This window comes from Ambystoma mexicanum, chromosome 5p (assembly GCF_040938575.1).
Source record: "Ambystoma mexicanum isolate Mex_15411 chromosome 5p, UKY_AmexF1_1, whole genome shotgun sequence".
NCBI lineage: Eukaryota > Metazoa > Chordata > Amphibia > Caudata > Ambystomatidae > Ambystoma > Ambystoma mexicanum.
Window position 1 is genome coordinate 764,501,074 of NC_090930.1, and position 12,558 is coordinate 764,513,631.

Here is a 12,558-nt window from a genome sequence, read left to right on the forward strand (position 1 = left end):
AATACGACTGTATAGTTTGCCCGGGGCATCTAACATTGCGATTGGACGGTAACTTTGGGGCTTACTGCAATTGCCTTTCTTGAACAAAGGAATGATAATCGAATGTGTCCATGTTTTAGGGAAAGTTTGCGTGAAATTGATGTGTTGGTAAATCTGAAACAATATCTCAGTCCACAACTCCATATTAAGCTTAAAGGTCTTATTTGAAAGCCCATGGGGACCTGGGGCTCTAGATTTGCTTAGAGATGAAATGTGGTAGCGAATGTCCGCTCTCAGTATCTGTAGGTAAAACGGTGGATTGGGGGTCTCCTCCTGAGTCGGGGAGGCTGAGACCGGACATGCATACAATTTCGAGAGAAATACATCCTGGGCCTTGGGAAGTATTATTTCTTGTTCTCTTCGTCCCCAAACACTACCTCATTTCTGAGTAACCTTGGAACTGGTGCCACACAGCTACTGTCTGTCCTGCAAAGATCTGTATTTCAGTTGAGCTTCCCTGCAGCCACAAGGCTTCCCATTTAGTCCAATGCAGTTACGGTTTTTGACTAAAGTGATACCTGAATTCCATATTAAGTAGGACATTTCCAGAGGTCAGGATAGCTTTAAAGTTTTACTTGTGCAGGACAAGGAAGTTCAGGAACTCCTCTCAGCTCTTTGTGACCTCGGGAGTGTCAAAAAGGTTCTCAATTTTCTATGGCCACCTATCACTATGGAGAGATTGTTTCTTGGGTCCTTTCTCCTTTGTGACTTCTAAAAGAGCACTGTACAATTAACACATCATCTTTGCAGCATTACTCGTCAAACCTGGACTTTGTCATTCTCACCTGTGTCTTTCTGTACCTAGCATTTTCATATTTGCAGGTGACCTGTGGTTGTACTGGCTGATACACTGATTCCTCTTACCGAAGTAGAGGGCCCCTGATTGAAAACAATGTTCTAATTCTAAGCTGAACATCTGAGCTTAGACGTCTTCGTACACAGGTATCAAAGTCAGGCAAGAATTGTATCTGAATGAGATGTGGTCTGGTGCTGAAGTTGTTGATTGTTCTAATCCCAGCTATTTCTCATGATAAATACATGTGCGATTTTGCATGTTTGCCTTATCCGCCTGTCCCTCAAACGTTAAACATGCCCTGTGCAATGTACATTTCTTGAGGGCAGCCTCCATAGAAAGCCATTAGCAACTTTCTTTCCTTTCTCAATGCTGTATTGTCCTGCTGTGCCATCACAGTAGAGGATTTTGGCATTCATAAACAAGCCTTCTCTGCCTACACCCCAAGCCTATGGAACATCCTCCCCGTCAGCATCAGACTCGCCCCCAAGCTCCTACAGTTCAGAAAAGAACTCAAGACCCACCTCTTCATGGAATCTCTCCTCCTCAACAGATAGGCCATCACAGCATGCAACCTGACTAGCTATGTGCCGCCCGTTCCTTTCCTCCCTGCCACCAAGTATAGCTGTACCCCTCCTCTGTGCCCTTCTGTATCCTATCACTGCTATATACCTTTTCTGTTGCTACCTCTGAAAAGTGCCCCGTTATGAATCTGTACTGATGTATACCTCTGTAAAGCACTAATTTATGTATCTGTATTGTTGTATAGCTCTGTAAAGTGCTCCATTGCTCCTCGAAGCTAGGTCAATGCTCAATAAATACAATAATAATAATAATAATAATAAGAAGAAGAATAATAAAAATAATAGTAATCTACTCCTATGACACAACAGCAGGAGGATACTGCATTTTCTTTGCCAGGTATTATATTTTCCTATTATGCTGCCATGGGAACTTCAGGCTCATTATGAGTTAGGCGGTGTGCTAAAAAAGTGGCACTGCCAAATTCAGACTTCAGTGGTAATGTGGTGCAAAATTCTCCAGAACGTTTTGGGAGGTTTTTCTACCACTAGTAAATGGAAGATTTACTGCAGGTGAAATTACTACTTGCAATAAATGCTCCAAATCCCTAACAAAGACCTAAGCACTCTATAAATGGGAATTAACACGGCCATTCTGCCACTTTTAATTTGGCAGATTTACTGCAATCACAGGCGGTATAAAGTGTAAATGAGTTTTGCAGTGTTTCTGTGGGAAGTACCTCCCAACTCATAATAAGACCTTTGTTTAAAAAAATAAAATCGGCATTTCCTTCCTCTCTAAAGCCCCTATAATGCTCATCCATAAGGGACAACTCCGGTGGTTGACACACAAGGGTCATTCACGATATCAAAATATAGAAGCGCTTGCAACCATGGGGTGCAATCGACCCTGGCGTGAGGCCTCCCTCATTGCCTATCACTCAGAACTCTTCGGTGGAATCTCATCTATAATTCTATACGCAAAAACAATGTTAACCTGTAATTGTTTGCACGGACGCGGGCAGATACACACACGCGGACACACACACACAGACACACACACACCTTTCCCCCTTGCCCCTCTATACCCACATGTCAACATCTTTAAATGTTCTTTCTTAAGCACTCTGCAGCTCATGGGAGCAAGTTCTACGATGTACTACGTATCTAAAAAGAAATCTGGATTTCTATTTTATTGATGTGGTCTTCAAACAATTCACCAAAGAACTGACCTTCATCTCAAACCCCTGGGCTAACAGTAATACAGACCGGATGAAGACATTAACGAACATCCGGTCCTGTAAGAGAAGCAGCTATAAATTGGAAATCAAAAAGTTCTAAACTGCAAACCCAAACAATACAATCCGCTGTAATTTGTGTCGACTTGCCCTTTCAGAGGAATTCACGCTCCTTTTCTTATCATTTCCAAACTTTTGTAAAAACATTTCTGCTTGGTTGTCTATGGCACTGTTCGGCGTTATCATAAATATGTATAAATATAGAGTAGGGCCATCCATGTCTCCTGCCAGCCTGTGAATTGTTAATTTGCCTGATTATTTCTTTCAGTAACTGCCTTGCCATTTACCACACAGCGGAAGCCTGATACCTTCCTACTGAGAAAAGTAGTCTTGCCGGCTCCTTTGGGCTTTTAGTATTCTTCCAAATTATTCTGATTGATATAGACCACGATTCACGCTAATTATGCATAGCTTCTCTTATAAAGTGAGGTTTCCATGGCAACAGCAGAGAGAGAACAGGTGCGTTGCAAAGCTGTGATATATTAAATGACAGTTCCTCTCTGCCTCGACTATGCAGATTGCCTTTCTCTGAGTTTATTTTTAGCGAATAGTAATTAATCTGTGCAAATCTCATTTCATTGAGGAGGGAGAAAATGCGGAATGATTAACAAGAGTCCTAATTATCTCCCTACCTTTGATTCTGAGAATTGTATCGCCACCAGATAATTCTAAAGTAGGAATTGTTGAACTATCGTTTAGATAGAGATATCATTACACGGAACTCCGGGATAATGTATTTTGCAAATTGTCGGCGCTCTGCTCTGCTCTACTTGCATCCGTTGTGCCGCATTGCACACAGCATTGTCAAGCAGCGAGATGGAGGAGTGCAGCACTCAAACGGGTCCTTCGCCTCTTCAGGTGGAGAGCTCCTTCTGGGAAAGGGACGGGCAGAATGGACGCATACACGGCTATTTGGTGCGCAGTTGGTGGAATGTGGAGTGCTGTGACAACACAGACCGTGTTCCTTCTGATCATCTCTTTTCTATCAGGCAACTATGCTGATTATTAAAGGGAAGGTGTGTTGACTATTGTGGGCTTAAAAGGGCATTACACACTGGGAGGGGCCCACGTTTTAAAAGGGCAGGGTTGACCACTGTATGTAAGGAAGTGCAATATTAACCACTCTCTGCAGTAACAGACAGCTGAGCAGCACCTGAAGACATTGTAAACACTTTAGTTCAATATATCGCCATTCTTCAGGATGTTAAAAGCTCAGAAGGCAAACACTTCATTATCCAGTCGCACCCTATTTATATTGCCAAATATGTCCCTAATTTAGGTACTTTTACCCAAATGAGATAATCGCGGCACGCCACACAGAAACATAAAGAAACATAACTGAAACATCAAGTGCTTTTCGTAACGGTGTATACATTGGTACCCAGAAGCACATGAAACAGTTGCAGAGGATCCGGACAAACGGCCAAAATATTCATTGTTGTAAAGAAAGAGGCAAAGCCAAATGGCAAGCCAACCTTTCTACGACTCACAATAGGTAACATTTAAAGGGCCTAGCTGGGAACCTGATATCACTTGCCAAAATGCATACTGAGATCCAGCAACTATCGGAGAATGAACAAAGAACACCCAAAGGATACAGGCCACCCCGGAAAGACTGTTGCTTTAAGTAGCTTTGGGTCACGGGAAACTTACCAAAAACATGAGTCACTGACATTGGATGATCCGAGTCCCGCCGAATCACCAAACCGTTGCATTGTTTTTAGTGAAAGAGGTCCACCAGGAAAGCCCTGCACAGCAGGTCACGTTGCTTGGAAATCTAGAATATTCTGCAGGGCCCTATGGGCTTCAGCTAAGGTACCGCAGGGCAGTGGGACATGTTTTCCAGTAAACGTGTGCTAGAAATCAAAAAAACAATTTTTCTCCTTTTCGATTGCGGATTGGGGATCACAGCCAACGATAGAAATTGTGTTATTTTGCGGGCCTAAAATGTGTTATATTATATATTAAAAGATCAGATTGCCATAAATACTGACATGGCACTAGTCTCTAGACTGAGCAAATATACGGTGACAATCGACACCCTATTGTTAATATGAAACCAATTTGCATTATTTTTCCAAAAGTTATTTTGGCTTACTGCACAAAAACCCAGACTCATTTAAAAGTGGAAAAGGTTGCTTTAATGTGACAGGCCAAAGCTTACAATTAAACACTTACCTGGCTCCATGGCCTTACAGACTAAAGAACTATTTTAAACACCCAATTAAATAATTAAACATTTTCATTTTCCCCCAACAATTAAATAATTAAATAAAACCACTTCCTCCCTAACTATCCATTGGACCCTACCGTCTCCTTACCCCTTATCCAGGCATCCCACTTTCTCCCCGGGGCCATGCCCCTCCAGGCTCAATACCTGTTCCCCCGGGGTGGCCCGCTTGTGCAAACAGCACCACCCCATCCTTTCCCGCGCCAATCCCCCATTGTGCTTCCCTCCCCCCACATCTAAAGGGGTCATGCCCCCGGCACCGGAAAAACCCTCCACCGATGTGTTCTTTCTGCCCCACCCCCCCACCATTTCTCCTTACCTCCAACTCCTTAACCAATCTCCCAGCCAAGAGCTCAAGTCCGCCAGATAATGATTATTCCCAAATACCGACAAGTGTACACCATCCTCTCTAAATCTCATGAATCCTTCCTAAACTATCTCCTTATGGTCCAAAACCTGTACCGCACTGATGCACACAATTCTACCATCTCTCTGTTTATCCCCTTCCTTGCCCGCTCTATCGCTCCCACATTCCTCACTCCCCACCAAACCCTCTGTGGCAACCACTTAGTCCCCACTTCAGATTCTTGAGGCCACACTTCTCGGACCCCTAACACAATCCATTTTTTATTTTCCTAAGAAGAGCCACACCCGTATCCCTTACCAGATCATTTTGCCCACCATGAATAATCACCCCATCTGGAGGCTCCTAGCTTTCCCTCAACCCAGCCAACATAGGAAGCAACTGATCCCAGCGCAGCCCCTCAAACCCGGACCATCTTACAACAACATCTTTATAGCTGCCACCCAGTTGCCTGCCAACAACCCTTTTCTCAGCTTCCTTCCCCGCCCACTTAACCATAGCATGTCCCACAAACCAGATTTGTGACATCTGGCCCGTCCTCCTAGCAGCATCTGAAAAAGAAATTACAACATCACTTACAAATCAACAACATCCTAATAAATGCAACACTCCTGCTACCTACTGAAAACTTCTTTAAAGACATACCGTTTGCCCCGGTCCCTGACATACCCTTTGTATCTCCCTTATTTACAGCGTCCCACACTTTTCACCTACTCCTCTGAATAGCCCAGCCTGCTACCTTCAGATGCTGCACCCCTCCTAAATGAATGAGTTCCAACCTCCTAACCTTTCCCACACCACTAGTAACACCTTCCTCAGTAACCTATCCTTCCTGGCCATCTCCTTATCCCTCTCAAGAAACACCCCCGGTCCTCTCCTACCTGTCCCCTATATTTCGCACCTTTCGCCTAACCTTTAAACAATACACCTAATCCCACTTAGACGCCCTTTCTTCCCTAACCTATTACCCGCCTGCTCACCCTTGCCCCCCACCTTCCCTCACCTTACTAGTATGGCCCTGCGTTGCCCACCCTGCACCGGGGGCCCACGTGCACCCGTCCATGCAATCCCTTTTCTTCATTACTCCTCTTCGCCACTGCACCAGGGGCCAAACCTGCACCCCCGTCCATGCAGTCCATTCCATATAACTAATCTTCAAGCTCCTTGCGTCCACTATCACCTGTTACCCCACCTGCACCAGGGGCCCTAGTGCACCCCCGTCCATGCAGGCCCCTTTTCTGCCTTACTCCTCTCCACCGCTGCACCAGGGGCCAAACCTGCGCCCCCGTCCATGCAGTCCATTCCATATAAATTCCTCTTCCAGCACCTTGCTTCGTTGCTCCATTTTTTCCCCCCAGCTGCACCAGGGGCCATAGTGCACCCCGTCCATGCAGACCCATCTCATCACTTCCCCCTGCTGCACCAAAGGTGCTCCCGCACCTCCGTCCATGCCTAAATCCTACTCACCTTGTCGTGCGGCAAGCGTGAGGGCTTCGCCACCGTTGTCCATGCCCTCCAAACGCCAGCCACCATCCCTTAACAATTTCCACAGTTACATTCCCCCTGCTGCCCTCCCCTGCCCAACCTCAGCGTCTTCCTCCTCACCCCTCTCCTACCCCCTTTGAATTGCCCCCAAAACCTCTCATCAAACCTTGTGTCCCCCCTCCTTTTCCGATAAACTGAGCCCGACCTACCAGAACACCCCAATTTACCTGGCATGTGGTCCTTCCCCCCCACCTTCTTGCCCTGCTCCTCGCCCTGACCCACTGTCCCCTGCCTGAAAACAATCTGTAACCGGATGCCGACCCGCACACCTGCTGCACTTGTGTTTAAATTTGCACATCCCCCTCATACAGCCTTCTTTATTGAACGCCCAAAATGCTGCTGAGGGCTGTCCTCTGCCTCTTCCCCCCACCCCCTCATGGGCGGGGCGACCAAGAAAGGGCCGGTAAGGCACAGGCAGACCACTTGCTGTGTGCAATGTCGGGGCAGGCCTCGTTGGAGCCATCCATTGCAGCCAAAGATCCATGTCTATTTCCCCCCACACAGCCTGACTGTCCTCCGCCATTCTTGCTCTGAATTCCTCATCATAGCGTACCCAGGCAAAACTCCCAAAACTCGTAAAAGCCTTCCTAATTACATCCATATATTTGAGTAGAGATACGCATCGCTCTGGGAATTTCTCACAATATACGCTGGCATAAATGATAAATGCCGACGTCCAATTCTCAATAGTCACTGGGACCCTTGGGCGCGACGCCAGTTCCCTCTCTTCTTCCTTAGACTCCTCCTTTGCTCTCACTTCTCTATGGAGCAGCTTAAAAACATCTACAAATTCCCCCACCTGAATCTTCTCCCTGGTCGCTGCCATCAAGTGCGCCCCCAAAGGTTTTGTGATACCCGTGTATGGCAGTTTTTTCTCCTTGCCTTTCACTTCAACCTCCTTTTCTTTTGCAACTTGTACCTCGAGCCCCAATGGCTCCACCACCTTGTCCGTTTGAACCTCCACTGAGCAAATGCCCTTCTCATCCCCCAAGGCTCCAATGGCCTGTACACCAACTTCTTTCCTTACCCCTTGCAGGACAGACCCTTCATTACCCGTCCCCATTCTCATGTCCCCTCTCTGCCATGCAGATGACCATTCCCTTTCCCGCTCACCTCTTTCCATACAGCCCGTCTGTGGTCTGGCGTCCACACCGATGCTCCTCATCTCTTTTCTTCGAGGGCTCCTACAGCGGGGACAAAACATGTCAGCAGACTCACCCAGCCAATTGTTCCTCCGACCTCTTGCCATCTGACCGCCCTGCACCTGTCTTTCCCACTCCCCCCTCAAACTTCTTCTCTCCTCCCCCCTTTCCCTTACAGCCCTATAATCTTCTTCTTCCCACTGCCCCACATAATCCTCCAAACCAACTTCATCACCCCTTAAATACCATTGTGGATGCGAGCTCATGCCCGAGTTGAGTCGATCTTCTTCCTGCGAGCCCGGGGCGTCCGCCCCGCCACTCCTTTGATGTCTTCTCGGCGGGGCCGCAGAAACCCCTGCCTGGTCCTCTTCTCTCGGGCGAGGCATGCAGTCCTCCACCCTGTAATCCTCCTCGCTGGGGGCCGTGCTGCACCCTCTAGGCTCTCCTTGCGCTGACCGAGGAGGGGCCGTTCTTAAACCCTCTCCCTCCACCTGAACAGCGGGGGCTGCGCAGTGCCCTCCTCCCACACTCCTCCTAACCGGGGGGGCCGTTCCACGCCCCTCCCTAACCTCATCAATTGATGGGGACCTCTCTCTCCTTTTCCCACCTGCACTCTTCCGCAGGTTTATACCCTCTTTTCCCCTCTGCCCTGTTGCCTCCTTCTGTGCTCCATCACCCCTCCCCCCGTCGCTCCCTTGACCCCCCCTTTTTGAACACTCCTCACATCCCCTGATTCCCCCTGGTAATTATTAACTCCATCCCTATCTGGCTCCCCATCAGAAATCATTTCTCCCCTGGACGCTCTCCTGTCAATCTCCCTCCTCATCTTCCTGCCCCTGGATTCCCAAACCTCCCCTCTCCCCACCCGTGGGGGTGCAAGCCACCACTGCCGCGAGAGCCCCATCTGCTGCAGCTCTACGCTGCGGCCTACCACCCCCTAACTCCCCCTCACCCGTGACCTCTTCCACCGCCCCTCCAATTGGGCCTTAGATGCCTTGCTGATAATTTCCAGGGCCTCCCTCAGAGCCCTAGCGTCCACCATACTCTTCTTACTGGCTCCCTTGCCCACCATAGTGCACCAATAATCTGGTTTGCACCAAAATAAGCCCCTCCAATCTAAACTACCCGTGGACCAAAACCCCTAAACTAGGAAACCCAGAAAAGAAAATGGGGCTATAAAACTTAATCTCGCTGTAAAGTGTTAATCAAACTCTATAATTCCGAAATAGAGAATATAGAACCACTTATTAGCCTAGGAAAAAATATATCTATATTTTTTATTTATTTACTTATTTTTAATACACCCCCGCACCTAAATATCACCCCTGCCCTAAAAAGCCCCCTCCCCTAGCTCTTCATCTGCCCCAAGACCCAGAACATACAAAACTAGCAACCCACGATCAATTTGTGGCCGAAAAATTAGCGTATAACACTGCCACCTGGAGGTTCATAGGCTGCACCGCACCAGCACAGTTTCCTCACCGAGAACAGAAAAAACAAAGCCCCTGCTGCTGCTACCGCGCACCTAATGCACAGTCGGAAGCAGGAGAAACCCCACGGCAACTAAGCAGCACACAGAGAGGGATCCCCAATGGCAGCTGACCCAGCAAAATCACCCACGGCAACCCCCAGCGACCCAAACAAACTCTGCTCCTCCCCCGTGATCGGCAGGAAAACCGCTCTGCCCCCGAAAAAGAAACCGCATAAGCCGGCAAACGCAAAGCCCCCGGGCCACACAAAAACCCCAGAAAGCGGACAGCCAACGGCCCCGGACCAAGATAATTTATACAAACTTATTAAAATTATTATTATTTTATTTATTTATTTTTTAAATATACTAAAACTGCCTACCCAAAATAACTACTGCTACTCTACCCAGCTACTCATCTCCCCTCACAAAAAACCCCTCACAGGCCCAAATCATGTTCCCTTTTTTTTTTTTTTTTTTAAAAACAACCAAATGTAAGAAACACTTTTAAAAGGAAGGAGCCCCAACAATATAACAGGGCCAACAATTAGTAATCCCAATGCTTCTCTAATTAAACCATAAATGTGCTGCAAAACACACACTGCCCCCTGTCAGAGTGCCGCACCACCGCACGGACTTAATAAACAAGGCACATAAAACGTGCTGGTCCCTTTCAATATTACACTACCGCTTGTGTCCAGAGCTTGACACCGCAGTGCTAATCTGAAGCTGAACATGGGGATAGAGCACTAAATCAAGTATGCTCGTAAAACACAGAGAATGCCGCCCAGCCTACACGCTCCCACCCGCGAACCCAAAGGAAAGGCTTTCACAGAGAATACAGCCCCTCCGGAACAGGAGGCCCATAGAGAAAGCTGTTCCCCACCCCCGGACACCAGACAGGGCACACCAGAGCAGAAAACAATATTCTTGAATGTAATGAAGGAGGTGCCTTATGTACGGCACCTCCGCTATTTATTATTCACTTTTTTTAAAAAAAAAATGTTATGCTAGCTAAGCCTAACTGCCCACCAGATAAACTCATACACTAACTACCTCACCTCCTGTGGAAAATCTCTAACCCAGATCAGGGAAGGCTCGGGAGCAGGCGACCAGGACTGCTCAATCTCAAAGTCCAACCGTCGCCTGTCTCCTGAACCTTCCCTGACAGCTTAAGTACCCCCTGGAGGTGCTCTACCCCCCACGGCTACTCGCTGGCCGTGTGCAGCGCCAAAATACACCCCGGGGGGAAACGCTTCGCGTTCCCCCCGGGTCCCCCCTTCTGCCAATAACGTTGGACCCGCTACACCCATTTAGCTGCATTTAAAAAAAATCTGGAATCAGTCCCTTCAACTGCACATTTTGGGGAACATTTCTTAATGGGTTCAAAAGTTATTAAGAAAACAAAATACTTTTTTTGGCCTTCGTCCATTCCTTTTTTCAAAAGTGAAAAAGGTGCTTCCATTGGAGATCCGTAACACGATAACTGCTGGACAGATGTGTGCCAAATAAGAACCAAGTAAGGCACAAAGCTTTGCAGATATTAAATTTTTGGTTTAGTGGTTTAGTGTAAATCTGCCCAAAAATAAAACATGTATATCTCTTCCATGGCGCATTGCAGCAATGATGCTTTACAAAAATGAAAAGCCGCCTTTTTTTCCTCTGTGAGGGAGATTCTTCCAGTATTCCTGTAGGACACCGGAAATGAAAAGGACTCAAAACGATATTAAGGGTAGGGAAAGCGGTGGTTTCACATCAGGGTACGGTTGGGAAGAGTGAAAGAGGACCACATGGTTAGTACCACAGTTTGGGGAGGGCTGGAGAGACTATTTTGAGTAAAATCATTTTCGTCTTGCACCTGGAGTCTTGCAGAATTCCTGCAGTAACATTGCAAAGCATGCTCAGAACTGGTGGGTGAAAGGGGACAATACGGGAGGATTAGGGAGGGTTTACACTGTGTGGGTGTCTTTAAGAGGAGGGGTGCACACGCAGAAAAACAGTGGAGATGTCTTTCTTTAATTTTCAAGTGCTTTCTCATTTCCGTGGTTAGTACTACATTACTACAGGAATCAGACCTGCAGGAATACATCACAGTGATCAGGGGATGTTTCTACAGAACATTTTTGGTGCCAAAAATTGCCAGAATGAAAGGATGGAATAAAGAGAAGGCACACATGTACATTTTTAGTTTGGTCTATTAGGTGTTGCTTGCGACACATATAAGCAGAAACTATTACATTAAAGTGCCTATAGGGAGGAATGGCATATGATAAGGGACACCTAGCCTGTAGGTGTTGTTTGGTTATGTGCCCACCCATTGACTGCCCCTGGTCATGCTAATCCCTATTGCTATTATCACCCAGTTCTTGACCTTCCCTGCAAAAAAACACCTCACACCAAGCAGTGCAAAAGTGGATGGCGCTGATGAGTGAGCGAAATTACCACATGGTAAATGGTTCAGTAGAGGGAGACGTTCCAGCCCACTATACAAGGCATTGCGGCTCATTCACAAGCATAATTGATTACATCTTTGTTGACATTAAACTATTCCAATAGATTGAATCACTATCCATAAAAGATCACCCTAAGAGTGATCATAGTCTATTGTCCTTTTATATCAATCTAGATATGACACCAAAGACAAGTTTGATCATTTGGTTACTGCCAAACTTAACGCATATGGTAAAAGTCAATATACAGATTTTCTATATTCTTTTGCTCAAACAATTACAATTTCGCACCGTAATATCATTAGACATCCGCATGCCTTTGATTCTGTCATCAGAAAAAGATGAGCAGAATATAGGTTGTCCAAAAAACAAATTCTAATGTCAACATCGGCACTTAAATGGGTGGAACTTAAATCAGCCAAATGTAAATATAAGAACTGGTTGCGTGCCCGAAAATCAATTTTATTCCAGCAAGATAGCAAATCCATGGCGCTTGCAATGCGCAACAAAAATTCTTCTGGTATGTGGTACCTGTTAAACAACCATACTTGTCATCAGCAGGCAGACGCACAGCTCAATGGAGTATCGGATCAAGCATGGGTCAAACATTTTACAAATCTTTATGCTGACCAAAAGTTTGCTGAATGCGCCTACGAACCAGTATCCATTTCATCTTGGCACATGGAAGCCTCCTATGAAACGATCTAT